At 42.9% G+C, this 19337-nt stretch overlaps 1 protein-coding gene and 1 long non-coding RNA gene across 4 annotated transcripts in view; both read right to left on the reverse strand.

Annotated features, from left to right (window-relative positions):
• The window catches only part of PRKG1 (protein kinase cGMP-dependent 1), a 1263577-nt gene that overhangs the window by 722393 nt on the left and 521847 nt on the right, over positions 1 to 19337 (reverse strand). The gene's annotated exons all lie outside the window — the stretch shown is intronic.
• On the reverse strand, positions 15651 to 17603 carry LOC125933197 (uncharacterized). Its single transcript, XR_007460890.1, has 2 exons — positions 17343 to 17603; positions 15651 to 17108 (listed from the first exon to the last, which is right to left on the reverse strand). It is a non-coding gene; the product is annotated as an uncharacterized LOC125933197 (long non-coding RNA).

The raw sequence follows: 19337 nt of genomic DNA on the forward strand, positions 1-19337 counted from the left end.
AACTAGGTCACAAGAAAATATGAGAAGGAGAGTATAGCATCTTTAAGAAGAAAATCTGATCTTTGAAAGAGCTGTCTAGTGTGAAGACAGTGCAATGTGGTATGTTTTCCCCTTAAAGTGCAAGAAAGCTTTAAAAGTCAGAAAAGCGAGTAAATAATAAATCCGTAACAATAGTAGCTCAGTTATTAGCGTAAAGCAGGAAGAGTCACGATAGATACAGGAAGTTGAGTTAATGTTGCATGTTAGACAAGGATGGTAAGCATACAAATGATGTTCTACTGAAGAAAATTTGGTGTCCCAGGGGTGCCTGGGTGGCTCAGTTGGCTAAGTGTCCAACATTGGCTCAGGTCATGATCTCACAGTCTGTGGGTCTGAGCCCCGCTCTGGGCTCTGTGCTGACAGTTTGGAGCCTGGAGCCTGCTTCAGATTCCGTGTCTCCCTCTCTCTCTCTTCCCCTTCCCCACTCGTGTTCTTTCTCTATCTCTCAAAAATAAACAAACATTAAAAAAATAAATTAAAAAAAGGAAAGAAAAAATTGGTGTCCTAGGGGCGCCTGGGTGGCTCAGTTGGTTGAGCATCTGACTGTGGCTCAGGTCATGATCTCACGGTTCATGAGTTTGAGCCCCTCATCAGGCTCTGTACTGACAGCTCAAAGCCTGGAGCCTGCTTCAGATTCTCTCTCTCTGCCCCTCCCCCGTTTGTGCGCTATCATTCTCTCTCTCTAAAATAAACATATATTAACAAAAAAAAAAAAAAAAAAAAAATTTGGTCTCCCAAAGCCTGAGGCATGAAAAGAACCACATGCGTTACGATCATTCTTGACTGAAGTCAATCAACAAACGGTCTATAACATGTCTCTTAACATCTTCTTGGGATGACACTACCTGCTTCGTGAAATAAAATTTTTATCAGGAAGCTTTCTATCAGGTAAAATTAAAAAAAAAAAAAAAGAAATGAGTACTTTGGAAAGCTGTTATTCTGGATTTTTACACAAAAACAAGATGTATACAAGATTCCGCTAAGCCAACACACTCGTGTAGTTTCACGTAAATCAAAGGGCTGAGCCTCTAGAGGTTTGTCTGAAACTGAACACGGAGTTTCCCAAAGGTGTTCAGATCAATCTCGGGCCAGCATGCCGAAACACACACTCAAGTAGGTGACTCAGATACCTCAATAATGTAAAATGGGACGCCAAACTGCTTTTGAGATGGTTTACTGTGTAGTAACACAACATAAAGGTATCGATTGATGATCTCAGACATACAGCAGATACCCGGAACTTACGTAAACACTAAGCCACAAGAGAAAATAAAAGATACGAGTAAGAACGGCCACTCATTATTAACCCATTTACTAGTGATTTCTAATGAGACAGGATTTAAGACTTTTAAACGTAGGACTTGGTAGCATGCGAGTTTTCTAGTTTGTGATGTGCCAAAATCCTTCTTAGTGTAGTCAAATGAGCAGTGGATTAGGGCTTAGAGTTTGGTCCTAGCTTCCTGTGGGCCCCTTAATGAACCTGGAGTAAAATCCTCCAAATCCTTATCTTACCTTGTTTTCTTCTCTGTAAAGCTGAACAGAGGAACAGTACCTCAATCTACCTCACAGGGCTCTTATAAGGAATAAAAATTGTGATAGCAATTTGCCAATTTTTGTATAAATCGACTACAATTAATGTAGAAGATGATTTTTCACGTAGACATATGTGAGATTGAAAACCCAGAAATAAATATGTCCAACTTGTACTGTTTAACGATGCTTTCTGATTTAGCAGTTCAGAGGTAGAGTCACGGGGGCACCTGTGTGGCTCAGTTAGTGAAGCATCCGACTTTGGCTCAGGTCGTGATCTCACGGTTCATGGGTTCAGGCCCCACGTCAGGCTCTGTGCTGACAGCTCAGAGCCTGGAGCCTACTTTGGATTCTATCTCTCGCTCTCGCTCTCTCTCTCTCTCTCTCTCTCTGCCCCTCCTTAGCTTGTGCTCTCTTTTTCTGGAGAAAGAAGCTCTTTGTGCTGTTCTAACTCAAAAAAGCCAGCAACATGCAGGTTATCATCAGGAGGCCAAAGGAGAAAACAAGGTCCTAAATTTGAAGAGACCTGTGAATCATCAGCTACGGCAACACTCTGTCTCATTCTGGCTCTTCCAGAAGGGCGGGAGGGAACTGAAAACAATGCAGGCAGAGCAGGTGATCAGGGAAGACAGACTACTTTCTCTGTGAGGACCAATCCTAAGAAATTTACCTCTTTTGGTCTAGGAAATTAATACATACTCTAAGTTCCACTAAGCAGCCTTTATTATTTACTACTGTATCCATAAGCCTTGAACTGAGTGAGTTTGCTGATGTTCAACCATATCTGAACTATAAAATTTGCAACTTTCTATGGTCCAACCTAAGAGTTTGAGCTCCTATTTAAAATCTATTAAGTGAACGCACTAACCTGGTTGTTTTGGCTGACGTCTTTCATGGTACATTGAACATTCTGATCCATGCGGAAATGCGCGTGTACTCATGAACATTTTCATATGCTCCGTTGCCCTGCTCTGATCAGGCTGCACGCTGGCAAGCTTAAAGCCTCCCAAACTCACAGGAATCACTTATTCTACGCCCACGTATACAATCTGGGATGAATATAAAACTGGTCTGGGATGAGCAATGTTGTCCTCAGGGGGCCCTGCTGGTAGAGACGAGATCTCCATAACTGAAGTAAGCGACGATATTAACCACGATCATTTGTACCCACATAGGACTTGAGCTCGTCTTGAATTATGACTACATCTGTAGGTAGAGTGTGTGGGAAAGGCATTTTTAAATGCCCAAAGCCTAACTGTGTGTGTGAGTGCGGGGGGCGGGGCGGGGGGGATACCCAGGCAGCTATTGTTGCCTTAAGAGAAGTTTTGTGTTGGAGAGTAGAGGCAAAACTTTTGACAAATAACATGAGATTTCTGTTCAAACACCCAAAGTATAAGTTTAGCATATAAAATGTATTCTCTGTACACAGAAAACCTTACAGGTTTAGGGAGTACAAAGGGCCTAGAAAGCCATCGTAAATTTTTTTTTAAGTTTATTTATTTTGAAAGAGGGAAAGAATGAGCGTAGAGGGGCAGAGAGACGGGGGGACTAAAGATCTGAGGAAGGCTCCAGGCTGACAGCAGAGAGCCTGACGTGGGGCTTGAACTCACAAATTGTGAGACCATGACCTGAGTAGAAGTCGGATGCTCAACCGACTGAGCCACCCGGGTGCCACAAAACCATCAAAGTTTTTAAAGGGGAGATAAACTGAACTTAAAGAACATTGGTTTTAGTTATTCCAACATAAAGCATTTGTAGCATACATGGGGTCATCCTAATTTCAGCGATGACCAATTCTATTTTCATACTTTAAGCAAGCTTTGAGCCCATGTAACATCCAGAATTAAAAGGACTAGGCACAGAAGAGGGTACACTATAGCAAAAATTAATATGAATCAGTTTAGTTGTTAAATATCATTCAAACTGAAAAAGAATGTTTCAGTAGCTGCTCGTCTATTTTGGAGCTGCCTTCCATAAAGACTGCTCAGTCGCTCAGAAAACAGATTAAAGAAATGCTATTTGGCGTGCTTATGAGCATAGCATACACACATATACAAATGTTTATACTAATTTCTACATTTTCATGGAATTTATACCACTGGAGTCAATTACTATGTCTTGAAGGCACAGCATATGAATAAGCTATATTTTAAAATAAACACACAGGGGCACCTGGGTGGCTCAGTCAGGTAAGCTTCTGACTTCGGCTCAGGTAATGATCTCGCGATTCATGGGTTCAAGTCCCACTTTGGGCTCTGTGGTGACAGCTCGGAGCCTGGAGCCTGCTTCGGATTCTGTGTCTCCCTCTCTCTCTCTCTCTCTCTGCCCCTCCCCTGCTCATGCTCCGTCTCTCTTCCTGTCTCTCTCTCAAGAGTAAATATTAATTTTATTAAAAAACAAATTAAACGGTCCGTGAGTTCGAGCCCCGCGTCAGGCTCTGGGCTGATGGCTCGGAGCCTGGAGCCTGTTTCCGATTCTGTGTCTCCCTCTCTCTCTGCCCCTCCCCCGTTCATGCTCTGTCTCTCTCTGTCCCAAAAATAAATAAACGTTGAAAAAAAAAAATTAAAAAAAAAAAACAACAAATTAAAAAATAATAAAGTAAAATAAAATAAACACACAACTAATTTGGCAGAATTACTTCTCAAATAGCAGTTGTGAAATATACCAGTGAAGGTCTAAAGGAAAAAATATATATATATGGCTGTAAATCAGAGAGCACAGAAAAGAATACTTTAACCATTGAGTTTCTGACAATACAGACGCGTCATTATACCATTTCTATTAAGGTAAATGAGACACATGAAGCCAAGGCTGACTGCCGTGCTAATTTAAAACTGACACAAAACAAAACCAAAAAACAAAACCTCTGTTTCATATAAAGGAAAGGGACGGTGAAATCTCGTGTTGATTTGGGAGGTTAAATACCAGTATAAAGTCACGTCACTTTTTCTTACAACCATTCATTGACTTCTTGTGGATCATGTGGTATGCATCTGTGACATGTTAAGAATATTGTAAAATCTAGCTGTAAAGAAACTCATTTGAACATGCACTGGGAAAATGATAAACCTAATCACAATTTAATATAACCTCCTATGAAAGAACTTGTTACACAGGTTTTCATTTTCGCAACAATGTAACAAAAGGACTCAAATGAATTATTTTGCTCTTGTGCTTTTGTTTAAACTTACTTGTTATTGTAACTGCGCTAACATCGAGAACTCCTCTGTATGTTCTGATTGAGGGCATTCCAGGAAAGGACATTCACCAAGGAAGACCCCCTCTATAGGAAAAGGGTTCGGTATGAACAGAGCTGTGAAGCACTTCTCACACAACTGTTCATCACTCACCAGTTCCCACGGGGACACATTCATACACATACTAACAACAGTCCATGATACTATAACCCACTGCCTAACTGTAACAACGAGAATAAAAGAAAATCAATTAAAATGCAGGTGGGGTTTGGTTTCCAGAAAATTGTTGGATTTGATCTTTATCCACCAAAGCAGCTCATTTGTGAAGGGGAGGAGGATGGCATTTGTATTTTAAACAGATTGAATACAATGTTCCTTTCAATGGAGTTTTTATGGTGAACTTCAGTGTATTGTGACCCATTTATAGACAGACCAAGGGCAAAGGTGTCCGGGAAACGTGATGAGTATCCGCCAATAGAAAACACATCAAAATGGAGCATCACTAAGATGGAAATACAAATTTAAGCAAGATTGTTTTTAAGAAGTTTGCAAAATGTTGACTGCATGCCTAACATTTTTAAGAATGTTTCAGTTGTGGGGGAGGTGTGCCTGGGTGGCTCAGTTGGTGAAGCGTCCGACCTCGGCTCAGGTCATGATCTCACAGTTTGTGGGTCTGAGCCCCGCTCTGGGCTCTGTGCTGACAGCTCAGAGCCTGGAGCCTGCTTCGGACTCTGTGTCTCCCTCTCTCTCTTCCCTTCCCCTGCTCACGCTCTGCCTCTGTCTCAAAAATAAATAAACATTACAGAAAAAAAAAAAAAAAAAGAATGTTTCAGTTGGGGGCAGCTGAGTAGTTCAGTCTGTTAAGCCTCTGACTTCAGGTTGGGTCATGATCCCATGGTTTGTGGGGTCAAGCCTTGTGTCAGGCTCTGTGCTGACAGCATGAAGCCTGTTTGGGATACTCTCTCTCTCTCTCTCTCTCTCTCTCTCTCCTTCATTCTCTGTCCTCCCCATCTCCAGCTTGTGTGCACAGTCTTTCAAAAATAATTATAAAAAATATATATATATTATATATAAATATATATACAATATATATATAAAGAATGTTTCAGTTGTGTGATGTGAGGAACACATGATGTAGGTAAACCATCCCCATTCATAATCTAGAACAATGGTTACAAAGACGGTTAGGGAATGGATGGGAAAGAGGCGCCTGGACTTACAGTACAGATCATGTGGGGATCTCTCTCTAGTCCCCGCGGCCTCTTCCTGTCTGGGCTAAACTTCCTCGTTCTCCCAACGCTGCTCTCAAGGACCATTTCCAGGCCTATCCCTGCGTTAGCTGCTTCCTTCCTGACCCTTGCGCGTGGTCCTGTCCTCGCCGCGCTGGGGCACTGGGAAGTAAGCCTGGAGCCCGGGTGTGGGTTTTCCAGGTGGTTCTTCTCGCAACAGATGGGGCTTCCGTGGTCCCCGAGACCTCCCGCAACTAGTTTAGTCAGCTACCTGCACGCCGCCGAACATTAGTTTTCAAACGTGCTCCCCATATTGTTGATGAACGGTGACTCTGTGCCGATTAAGATGCTGTTGACCATTTGCATTGACGCGACTTCTACTGATCAACGGCAGAAGCAGAAGTGTCACCTACTGAGGTCATCTCGCTAGTTCCAGCATTCACGGCTTCCCAACCCTGTGCTGTTTCACAGATGGTGTTAGGGCATCGCTGCGACGCGTTCATCACCGTAACGTGGATGCCACATCTCTTGGCGTTACCAGGAAAGCTGGCAAGCAGGGCAGGGCCAAGTTCAAAGCCCTGTTACCTAACCCTGAAGGGCAAATTTCCAACTTCGCTGAGGTTCACCCAGACCCCAGAAGAGGCCACGCAGCATGGCAGTGAGTATTAGACTCAGGGATTAAGAACGACAGATGTTAACACGAGCTGCGTCCCTACCGTGAGGGGAGGTGACGGCGAATGTGTGACATCAACTGAGACGATCTTCCCCAAAGTCCCATTCTGTCGTCCACGACAGGGCGAATCACAGAAATATCAGTGTTTGCAAGGTCATGGGTAATCATGCAATCTAACATCCTTGTAATATAAATGTGGAAATGAGCCCAAGCAGAGCCCCCAGATGGCTGCATGGCTTTGCTCAAGGCCACACCGAAAGCAAGGACTGGCGGTCCGTCTCCTGTCCGTTCCACACGACGTGAAGTCGGAAAAACCATGGGAACGTGAAACGCTTCCCCACCAGATCGCTTCAGTGCGGTCTGCAGTTACCACGGCTCCTCGGGGCTGCAAGTGAAAATGTGACCGTGGAGCAAAACATTGCAGAGCAACGAAGAACAAGCGGAAAACCGATCTCCTTGATAAGACGGCTGACGGACGCACGTGGAGCGCCTGGGCACCTGAGGACACTGAGCCCTGCAGATGCTTCTGCTGCTGGTGGGGTCTGCCTGGTACAGACCCCCCACGTTCTCTTCCTCTCTCTTTCCACTTCCACCCGGTCTGTTCCAAGAGCGTCTCCTGGAAAGACTTAGGGGGCACGTCCCACAACGGTCCAACGGGGGAAAATGCTCTGTGCTCACATGGAAACATGACTCTCTGGCGGTCCAATCTGTCACATCAAGGGTTTCAAAGTCAAGGTGTCTCCTTTGTCACCTAAAGCCACTCTGTGATTACTAATGATGATTCTGAGTTGACAGGGGTCAGGAGGCCAGAGCGTCTCAGGGGGTGTGGAATGAGCTGAAGCCACGGGAATTTCAGCAGGATATCATTATCAACAGAAGGGTTACATAAGCTGGTTATATGAAAACAAGTTAATAAGAACTACCTTACATTGTAGATTTATAAAGCAAAAAAAAAAAAAAAAAAGATTTAAAAATACAAGCTAAAATGAGCTATGGGGGAACTGGCTGTCAGTTAAATGGCATTTCTGAGCAAGATGTTTGAAGATTAAATGGTTCTTCAAAAAAAAGGGGAGGCTTAATGCAATCTTTTTTCTGAAAATAAAGCCTCATTCCCCTTTTTATGCATGTGGAATGGAAACCATGAGTAATCAATACAAACAATATTAAGCATTATAATACAATATCAGAATTTTAAACCAAATGACAAACTTCACGGATTTTATTTGACCATTATCTATTTACTTTATTGCTTTTCCTATTCCCTTCTTATAATTTATTTTAAACCTCTGAATTGTAATCACAGCTTTCTTTGGCAAGGGAGTCCAAAAGAACAGCATAAACAATCTGATATTGATCCATGAACACAGGATCCAAGAAACAGTCTGCTCATTCAGCTGTCTGCATTAGCCCTTTAATATGAGAACCCCCACAAAACCACTGTATCAGCAAAAGTAAAGAGAAATATAGATTCAAGCAATCATCATGATTGCTTGCAAATCTAAAAGCTAAAGTATTCTAAATGTGAAGTTTCCCTTACACAGCTAGTATATACTGCAGGTATAATGTATGTATTTAATACAGTCAATCTATCTATCTAAATTTATTGCAATGAACAGGGAACTAACTTGACCAAATGCCATACCTGGAGACACTGTATCAGTACACATTGGTGGGCACTCCACCTTTGGCAATTTGGTATTGTGCTTTTAGCCAGCATAAAGGCAGTCTCTTACTCAGTATCTTGGAGATTTTCACTTGACTTGATTGAACTGTTAATAGAGTCTCCATTGATGTGAATGTAAATAAATGCTTCCCAGTAACACGAACGAAGTGTAGTGGTTCTATGATGCATTCACATTCGGAAGTTGTCTACTTTACAAGAGTTATTTTATTTTACTTTACTTTACTTTACTTTACTTTACTTTATTTTATTTTAGAGAGAGAAAGAGAACACACGCCAGTGGGGGACAGGCAGACGGAGAGAGAGAACCTCAAGCGGGCTTTGCGCTGAGCATGGAGGTGATACGGGGCTTGATCCCATGACCCTGGGATCACTACTTGAATTGAAATCAAGAGATGGACGATCAACCGACAGAGCCATCCAGGGGCCCCAGAAGTTGACTATCTAAAAACTAATGAGATCACAACATAACATTCTAGACAAATCATTGGCTTCTAGACACGTTTTAAGGAACATGATCACAGCGTCCTCTCCAGAGAATCTAACACTATGTCCAATTTGTACGCACCACAGTATCACAGCCTGACACATTTAATGACTACCCAGAGTTATGGCAGAGAGAACTCTTGGTCCCTACTCTTTGAGCCAGGTAGCAAAAAGATCATTTGGTTCCGTAACTGAGAAAACGCACAACAGATTCTCAACAAAAGTGGGACTTCACAGAAGTAAAGCCAATCCCGGTGAGGGCCACAGAAAAAAATGTTAGGAATAAATGAACACTAGTTAAGGCTTTTGTTACATGCCTGAAATAATTTGCATTGATTTTATGAAATTATACAAGCGTCACAGACAGGGAGCTGTTAAGATTTCAGATGATAATGAACAACCAGCCAAAAATTACTTACTCGGTTGGATAAGTTGGAAGTAAGTTAACAAATCCTTTTATCCTTCTAGAACTGTGATGTTTTGACCCTCCGATGGAAGTGTAGACCATCAACCTTTTCCTTACTATCAATATACAGTCATGATAATTAGTGTCATACAGCAATACATAGGGTCCTTAAAAGGAACTCATTAGAATAGGTAAAGTGGCTTGGCTATGTGAGGTGTCCAGTGTCCAAGAAGTAGGACAAATCTCAAAATAATTAAGGTCAGTCTGTGCAGCTCCAAATGGTTCACAGAAACATACCAGCTTTTAACACTAACCTAGCAAAGATGAATGAAATCCCTTGCTTGAATGACAATTTTAAGTCATTTAAAGGATTCTAGCATGTGCCTCTTGTAACTGCCCACAACTAACTTCACATTCAAATGGAGACTCTATTTTTAGCGGACACGTTCACCCACCCTTTATGTGCATGGACCCAGCTGGCCCCATGTAGACCGGGGAGCATAATTATGGACACAGCCCTTTTTCACACTGGAAGAACCAGACAAACTTCAATTCTAACAGTTAAGTGAGTAAATTGCTATATTATGAATATGGTATTTAAAAGAACACAAACAGAAGAAATGAGTTAAAGTTAACACTCTTAGTAAACAATCACATTTCAGATTCAATTATACTGTACAAATAAAGGCAACCCAAAATGGATAAAACTAATTATCTCTGTAGTGTAACATTAAATCAATCTGTACTGTCTAGGCTTTCAATTTTAATAAACTAAAGGAACATTTGCTTACACTTATAGATGTATATACATAAAATCTATGTGATGGGGTGGCTGTGAAAGAAAAACACACAAACAATTGCTAGAATACAGAGATAATTAGTTTTATCTAAGTCAGAAAAGCTGATACGTGCAGATATTTCTGCAACACCAGAAACCTAATTAAAGAGGAGACAGAAGCTGAACTGTTTTAAATTTAAAAATTATTAAATGGCTGAAAACGATCAGGTCAATTAATTATATTCTTCTTCTCTTTTCTCTCACTGTGACCCGAAAGTGAGGTATCACAGAAAACGACGAAGGGGACAAGCCATCCTTTCCACGGTTTGGGATGCCAAACGACAATTAGGTTTAAGAGGTTACAACACCAAGCCTCAGGCAGGTATGGTAGAGTTTCCAGACATTGATCACCTTGCTTGTCCTCCAGAACAGCCAGTTAATTTAAACATCAAACCAGCTCTCTGTCAGATCTGTGTAAGTGTCCAGGGCCGTGCATCATATATTAATCATTTTATTTTCAACTGTGGTCAGCTAATTGCATTATACAGGCTGCAAATAAATACTTAGGAGGGGTCTATTTTGCCCTGATCACAGGAAGTAAGAAAATATGCCTTCTTTGTCCTCAACCGTCAAAGTTATATTTGGCATTTTAGATGTCTGGGGCAGACACCTCATTCTCTGAAGCAGTTTTCATTCTTCCACAAAAAGCATCACATAGATTCCGAGGGACATAATGCAGTGTGGGATGGGAGAATGGGTGCTGAGTTACAGGAAGCCCTGAGTCTCAGCCCCAGCTTTGATGCTAACTAGATGTTCACTACTAGGCAAGTTATCTACCCTAATATTTAGCATCCCCATTTCAAAAATGAAGACACTGAAGCAGAATCTTTTTAGACACTTGACTAACTCAAAAGGAAGTTTAATTTGCTTCTGGATGGGAGAAACACGGGTGAAACTTACAAACACATCAGTGGGTCTCTAACTGGGCTACTGGTTCCCATCAGCAAAGGGGATTTAAATATTACTTCTCCCTGGCATTCAGCTCTGAACAATTAAAGATGATCCCCTGTGGGTGGAGCCCTGGCGTTGGTGGGTCTTAAAAGCTCCCTGAATAATTCTAACATCCAACCAGTTTAGAGTGGTCTGCCCCTCCCCCCCGCCCCCCAGGGCTCAATCTTGGGCATAGATGTTGTTTTCTACCGTGTTCTAGAATTCTTCATTCCCCCCTAAAGAAACCACAGCATCAGCCTTGGTCACTCGGTACCCTGCCCTCTGTGAACTAGACCAGTTGAAAGCATATTTGCAATCTCTACATTTTTTTTTTTTTAATTTCACAATCTTTGATTTCAAATCCTTTTCTTTTTGATCCTTATCAAATTTACTTTTTTTTTTTTTTTTTACTTTTTACATTTTAATTTTTCTATTGCCTTGATGGTTGCCTTTTCAACTAAGTTAACCTCATTCAAAAGCTTGCCTAATTACTGATAACCAAGAGAAAGAAAACAGCTTTCTCATAACAGAAACCGCTCTATTCAGATGCTTCAAAGTTTTGTTTGATGTGAATTGGCGTGTGAGACACAAGCCATTTAAAATTGGATTCATTCTGCATTTCTTTCCCTTCTTGAAAAAAATGACTCACCTATGTTCTGATTTGTGCAGTCTGCTTGGTAAAATACAAAGATTCCTTAAGATGCACATTTTTGCTATGTCCGGACATCCTGTTTTTTCTTTTTCTTCAAAAAAAACAATTCTGCCTATCTAGCATTGAATTTGTTAATGTTTCTTTTGAAAATGAAAAATAATTCTTGAGATAAGTTTGTGTGAAAAAGACACGACAGGAATTTTCAGGCCCGTTCACAGGAATATAATGGAAAATGAGACATGCTAATAAGGTTATCTTTGGCCAACATTGCTCATTTTCTTTCTACTTTCCTGTACTTTTCCAAGGCTTGATAGCACCCATAATTTTTATGATATTTTTTATAAGAAAAGATATTCCTACTCTTTCTTAAACACCATAGAGGTTCCAAGAATGGATTAGGCACCTAAAGAGAAAGAGTTAACCACACGTCATCATGTTTATTTCAACAAATTTACTTTTTGGATGGAGCAGACCTAATAGATAATAATTAGCTCGGATGCTGTAGAAAGCACCGAAATGTTCATCAAAAAGCAGGCCCTTGTTAATACACCGGGTAGAGTCAGTCACACGGCAGCCTCTACAAGATCAAAAGCTTAACAAACGGTCCCTGACTTTAATTTAAAGACCCTCCCATTCATTTCGGAGATGACACAGTAGAGCATAAAACCTTTCCCAGAAGTGGCACAGACTCACGGTGCCGTGGGTGTGAAGACGGCTCCTCAGGGAGGCCCAGTTGGTGCTGACAAGCAAAATGAAGCAAGAGCCTCTCGCCTGGGATCTGAAAAAAGCAGGGGGCCGTCCAGGTGGAGGCGTGAGGGCAGAAATCAGAATGGCATGCCAGGGGCTCGGGGCAGCGGTGGTGCCCTGGGATGATCGCTCAGGTACGGGGGGGTATGTTTGAGAGGTCTGGCCAAGAAGTTTCTAAAGAAAGCGGAAGAACACGTTCCGAATCCCACGTTCTTTCCCACAGCTGCTCAACCACTGATGGACAAAGCAGGGGCGACAGGGTGAGGTGCCCTTGCAGGGCCATGCCAGGGAGTCGGGCACTTATAGGCTGCCAGGAGGTGGAGAAGCAAGGACACGGAATTCATGAGGGAAGACCTACGGAGAAGCGAGGAGGACAGCCAGCCTTGGTCAGTGAACCGTCCGTAGGCCATTGGAAGCTCCAACCTCGTAGTGATGAAACAACTCGAACCTTACAGAAGCAGTTACACAATTAGCACCAAGATGTCCCGTATACTCTTTCCAGATTACCCTACCTCATGCGGTCCTCGAACACGTTGCAAGGTGGGTGAACGGTGACTGGAATGATGAAGGATCCGCCTTGTGGGGAGGTGGCTGGCAGTGTGGACTGGGGCTGCTTACCTGGAACTCTTTCATTTTCGTCTTTGACAGAGAACGCGACTGGGGGAGGAGCAGAGAGAGAGAGAGAGAGAGAGAGAGAGAGAGAGAGTGGGGGACAGAGGATCCGAAGCAGACTCCAGGCTCTGTACTGCCAGCAGAGGGCCCAACGTGGGGCTGAACTCCTGAACCTTGAGATCATGACCTGAGCTGAAGTCCAACGCTCAGGGGACTGAGCCACGCAGGGGCCTCTGTTCACTTTGAACTTCTGTCTCAACAGCTCCCTCCCAAGCTTTCTGTCTACCTCAGCTTCTTCTTACCTAGAGATACTCTCCCTCTTCGCCCTGTTTAGCAAAGTGGTCCTGAAATGGGGGCAAAGAGCGGGGGTTATCAGACGCAGAATGCTCTCGCCCAGAGTAAAATACTTCATAGAGTAGTAAAAATATGTCCATTATGTGCTATCAGAATAAATGATTCCCACTCCACCGAGAGAGTGAAAAAACAAAACAGCTCCTATATTCTGAGCAAAATCCTACAACGTGTTTCTCTCGGGACCGCGCTTCTGAAATTTGAGTATCCGTCAGAAAGGACCAGCAGGTTTGTTAAGACAAAGGGACTGCTTGCTTCGCTCCCAGAATCTCCGACTCAGTAGGTTTGGCAGGGAGCTCAAAACTTTCCATTTCTAACAAATTGTCGGGTGGATGGTGATGCTCCTCAGGGACCACCCTTTGGGAACCACTGCTATAGGGCGTGCCGATGAAGAGAATCCACGGATTGTCTCTAGTAAGGAAGGTAAATAAAGCAAGGGAGGAGACGCAGGTATTGATTTTAAGTATTTTTATTCATTTTATTTATCCATCTTTTTTTTAATTTACATGAAGAGAACTGGCCAGTAAAGAGGTGCAACCAAGAGAAGTTAGGTTGAGAGGTTCCCCGATAGGCTGCCACTGGCCGTTTAATCAAGACATTTGGGCTGGGTAAAATCAGCTAAAAAGTAAGCTAATCCTAACTTGGCAATCTGTGTTAGTAGGAAACAGAGATGACACGTCGTGAGGGAGAAGGAGGGGGGAGGAGGGCGTTTAAGTGTGATATAGTAACAACAACCCACAACCCAACTGCCTCCCCAAGATACGGCTCATCGCGTCAGCACGCTAATTTGTGCCATTTAGAAATGGGCTTGGACTTGGCCTAACTACAGCGGATTGACTAAGCACATTGACATTCAAGCTGCAAAGTTTCCAAAACAGCCCCCAGACCCTACCAAGGAAAACTTACTGGTCTTCTGTGATAATTCGTATTCAAATAAAAGGCCCATCGATCAGAGGAAGAAACACTGACCAAAAAAATCAGGTAACCGCTTTCTTGCCTGTTGTCTACATGATGCTGATTTGTAGGAGACCTATGTATAACAAAGTCAGCAACAGACCAAGCCAAGTTTTATTCTGAAGTGGTTTCCATTTTAAATCAAGCATCAACTTGTAATATAGATCACCAGCGTTCCTTAGATCAAATTAGACATTCATTCCTTCACTAGTTATAAAAATTAAATAAACAAAATGGCTCCTTCTCCCTTTTGGCTGCTTTATCAGATAATCGTGACCATGATTTTATTGGGAAGGGCGGAAGCGCTTTTCAGTTTTATTTTTTCCCCACCATAAATATTGACAGTTTCTCATTATGCAAAATACTCTGTATTTAATTAACAATTAGGTTTTGAAACTGAGCTTGCAGGCTTATTGATTGTATATTTTAATTTTTAGAAACATCGCTATGCTCACACACATTGATGAGCAAATGACCGGCGCAGTTTACAACCTTCATTGGGCATTGGTGATTCCTTCCAAGGGTCTCTTTTTTGGTCAATCCATACGGGGCGGTATAAGCCTGCTGGGATGTCCTTGGTCTCCCAAGCCTGGATTTTACCCAGGACTGAGATATAGGGAAGGAGATCTGAGTTTGAATTAGGATCTTCCCCTCCTGGACCTTTATGACCTTGGAGAGACCACTGCCCGTTTCTTCCTCTCTGTTCCCTCACCCCTCATCTGTGAAATAATAGGGTTAAGCTAGCTAATACTGACGGCCCTTTTATACTTCTAATTTGAAGGCAGAGCAAGTATTCTGAGATAGTTCTCCAGCAACGCTATAGAGGTCTTCACCCACAGCTGGAAGTTATCCTGGTAAAGAACTGAAAAGTTCCAATTAAGGATAAATTAAGGGTTTTCAGCCTTTCTTTAAAGATGTATGGATACACACGGCTCCAAAGTATATAGTACATGATTAGATAAAATATTCAGTTTGCTAGAGGCAGTGCTATGCTGGTAAACGTTGTACAACTGGCTTAAAAAAGGCTGTGAGTTGCCATATTTGCTGATTTTCATGGCATAAATACTCCCACGATGGTTAATTTCAAGCTTCCGATACAAAAATCATTCAACGCTGACCATGAACTTGAGTTGAGACCATACGCAGAGACTCTTATCTAAACTAGGATAATTTCTTATATATCAAATTAAGAATTTTTTTTTTTTTTTATCTATCAAGTGTGGGAATAGCACTTACTCTGTCTTCTGTGGCTACAACATATCATATAAATGCATTTTGAAAAACTTAAACTGCTTGCCAAAGACAAATCACAACGACTATTACTTTTACTGAAAGGGACAAATTTTTATGTGCTAAATGCATTTAAAAATACGTTTTAACAGGGATGTCTGGGTGGCTCAGTCAGTTGGGCATCTGACTCTTGATTTTGGCTCAGGTCACGATCTCATGATTCAGGAGTTTGAGCCCCGTGTCGAGATCTATGCCGACAGTTATGAAGTCTGTTGGCATTCTCTCTCTTTCCCTCTGTCTCAAAATAAATAAGTACTAAAAACATAATCACTTTGAACAGACTCAAGCTACCAACTCTTCTGATTAAGGTTCTTTCAGTTGCAAGAAACAAAAATCTACTCAAGCTAACTGGAATAACTTTCGCCAAAGGAAATCAATCATTTTTGTATCATTTGAGAACGTAAAAGCGGCCATCGATTGAGGTCAGTCTTATTTGCTCCAGTTTCAGATTCTCGATCTCTGGCTCCTTCCAGTTTTCTCTCCCTGTGCTTACACATTAGGCCATTGCTAATAGTGCCCTTGTCCCCAATCTCCTCTGTCCATCACCACCTGATTGTGAGCACTGTGCTCTTAGTTCAAATTTGAGAAAGAGAAAGGGACCAAGGGTAGGGGTGTGAGGAATCTGGGGAGACTGATTTATGTAGTTGGTGAGTTGCCTCGTATCGTTAGAACAAACACAAAAGTGACAGAACAAACCCTGTCGGTGAAAATACTAAACGTGAACATCGGTTGCTGTCGGTCAACAACTAGATAATCCTGTGAAGTCACTGATGTTTTCTCGAGGCCAAGAGCTATTGGTTGGTGATGGGAAATCTGGAGAAACGCGTAATTAGCAACTGCTTTGCCTGGTGGCCAAATTATGGCCCATGAGAGTCCGTTGAGGCACGAGCACTGCTGTAAAAACTTACTATAACGTGGAATTAGTCAAATAGCGTCAGGTCATTTGGAAGCCACACATCGGTAGCAGGATGCACAGAGAACCAACTGGTTGGTAAGTCCTATGCTTCAGCGAAGTCAAAAGATACAGTAAAATGGACAGTATGTGCAAAGCTCTTTCACCAAAGCCAGGTATGCGTGATGCTGCGGATTCGTGACAGAGTACTGTCACCTGAAAATAAGAGGACCTTTAGGTCTCAAGCCTTCTGAGTCAAAACTTTACACTCCAACCCACTAAAACTACAACCACCTGTAAAGTCCCAGCTAACCTGTGGCAACAATGGCGGCCCGGCACTTAGAAGGTCACCCTCCTCGCCCCTGCTTCCCCCCACCCCCTGCCCCAGGGTCCCGCCACGGTTTTAGCAGCCCTGAGATGGGTGATGCCTTAAGAAACAAACAGGACAGAAAACACACAAGACAGCCATCTGTTGCCGATATACTGAACAAAAACACAGCTTAACTGGTTTCTAGACAAGTGCATTCTACGTAGCAGCCTGGAACTGGCCAAGATCACATGCCCTTGTTGTCTTTTTTTAAAGAACTCCTTCATGGGGCGCCTGGGTGGCGCAGTCGGTTAAGCGTCCGACTTCAGCCAGGTCACGATCTCGCGGTCCGTGAGTTCGAGCCCCGCGTCAGGCTCTGGGCTGATGGCTCGGAGCCTGGAGCCTGTTTCCGATTCTGTGTCTCCCTCTCTCTCTGCCCCTCCCCCGTTCATGCTCTGTCTCTCTCTGTCCCAAAAATAAAAAAAATAAAAAAAATAAAAAAAAAAAAAGAACTCCTTCTTCGGTCACAAATTGCGGGGACAAACAGGAACTTTGACAAACGGCACACCTGCTGTGCTACAAAATAGGTAAATGCGTTGCCTTAGTTATAGAGCTAAAAGTGCTACGTCACTCGGGCTGGGTGAAAGACACCATTTTTAATACTAGGTATTATTTGTTCGTAGTCAAACCACATATGAAATTCAGGGAAGCAGATAATTCTATATCCACAACTTCTAAGTATTATGTTCAGTGTTTTATTTTGTCACTGATTGGACAGTTACGTACTGCCATAAAAATTATGATTATTATTGGGGCGCCTGGGTGGTTCCGTCGGTTAAGTGTCCGACTTCAGCTCAGGTCATGATCTCAGGGTCCGTGAGTTCGAGCCCCGCGTCAGGCTCTGTGCAGACGGCTCAGAGCCTGGAGCCTGCTTTGGATTCTGTGTCTCCCTCTCTCTCTGACCCTCCCCTGTTCATGCTCTGTCTCTCTCTGTCTCAAAAATAAACCTGAAGCAAAAATTTTGAAAAAAAAATTGTGATTATTATGGCCAAGATTATGTCAGAGTTACCAAAGTTCTTTTAAATCGGTGACCTTTAAAGACTTACCGCCTATTTCAGTTTGGAGGTAGAGAGTGAGAAACCTGGTATAGGTTATCTAAGGACCACTTATAAAGCAAACGCTCAAGAGCAGTTTGATTTTTATACTAAGGTGTAAAATTGAAAACCATTATGGAGGGATAGCATTTTGTGTTATTAACCTATGTTTTTCTCCTCTCAATATTTACCGTTTCTTCTCACCCCAATTCCATCAGAGAATTGGCCCTGCGCTCACCGACTCGACAGAGGGATGTGGCTGGGCAGAAAATAGAAATTCCCTGCAATTCTCTCTGCTGATGTGTTTCCAAACCCTAGGTGGTCAAGAAAACGTAGAGCACTTCCAGAACTGGTAAGAGAACCAGGATCAGGACAGAGAACAAAGGTCTTGGACAAAACCACACGGGGAAAAGGGTTTCTCATCAGATCCGAGGCATCTCCTGGTGGGGGCGTGTGGGAGGGACGTGTGAGCACAGAGGGAGGGTGTTTGGCAGGCCCCTGGTGGTACTGCGGGGGCCACAGAATGGCTGTGTGGTATGTGTGGGCACATGGGAGCCAGGCTAACTATCAAAAAGGATTAGGTGCTCCCAGTATGGAAAATTAACAGCCAAGAGCTCTCGGCGGCCATGATGATGGTTATCTTAGTTGTAACTTGGGTGGGCAGGTGGCTCAAATCTCAGGTGGGGATGGCAGGGAAGAGCAGACAGAGGGTAGGATTGGCAGCGAGGGCAGGAGAGGGGCTTGAAGAAAAAGTTCAGTTACAGAGAAGTAGGGGGGTGTAATTTCTTGCCCACCCAAGACTGTGGGGCATGATTTGTATTTGTTTTACAATCTATGTATCTAATACATGAGGGCCGAATGGTATGGTATTCTTTTAAAAAGAGTAAATCAGCAACACACTTATGAAATGGTAGCATTTTAAAAAATGTTTATTTATTCATTTTGAGAGAAGGAGAGCAAGAGTGCACAAGTTGGGGAAGGACACACACACACACAGAGGGGGAGGGGGAGAGGGAGAGGGAGAGAGAGAGAGAGAGGGAGAGGGAGAATATCCCAAGCAGGCTCTGCGCTGCCAGCAGGCCCCCAACCCACTGACATAGCGCTTGATCCCACGAACCGTGAGGTCATTACCTGAGCCCAAATCAAGAGTCAGACGCCTAACCACCTGAGACACCCAGGCGCCCCGAAATAGTAACATTGTTTAGATCCCAGGGCAGTTACAGACTTCTAGGATCCCCAATAAATAGCCATTTCCTTAGGAGACATACATGATTTGAAAAACCAATACACTTGATAAACTACCTGAAAATATGTATCAAGGACATATAAAGGTTAAATAAACATTTTCTTACATTCTTTTTTTTCTTTTAACATTTATTTGTTTTCTGAGAGACAGAGAGAGACACAGCATGAGCAGGGGAGGGGCAGA

Source organism: Panthera uncia, chromosome D2 (genome assembly GCF_023721935.1).
Source record: "Panthera uncia isolate 11264 chromosome D2, Puncia_PCG_1.0, whole genome shotgun sequence".
Taxonomy (NCBI): Eukaryota; Metazoa; Chordata; class Mammalia; order Carnivora; family Felidae; genus Panthera; species Panthera uncia.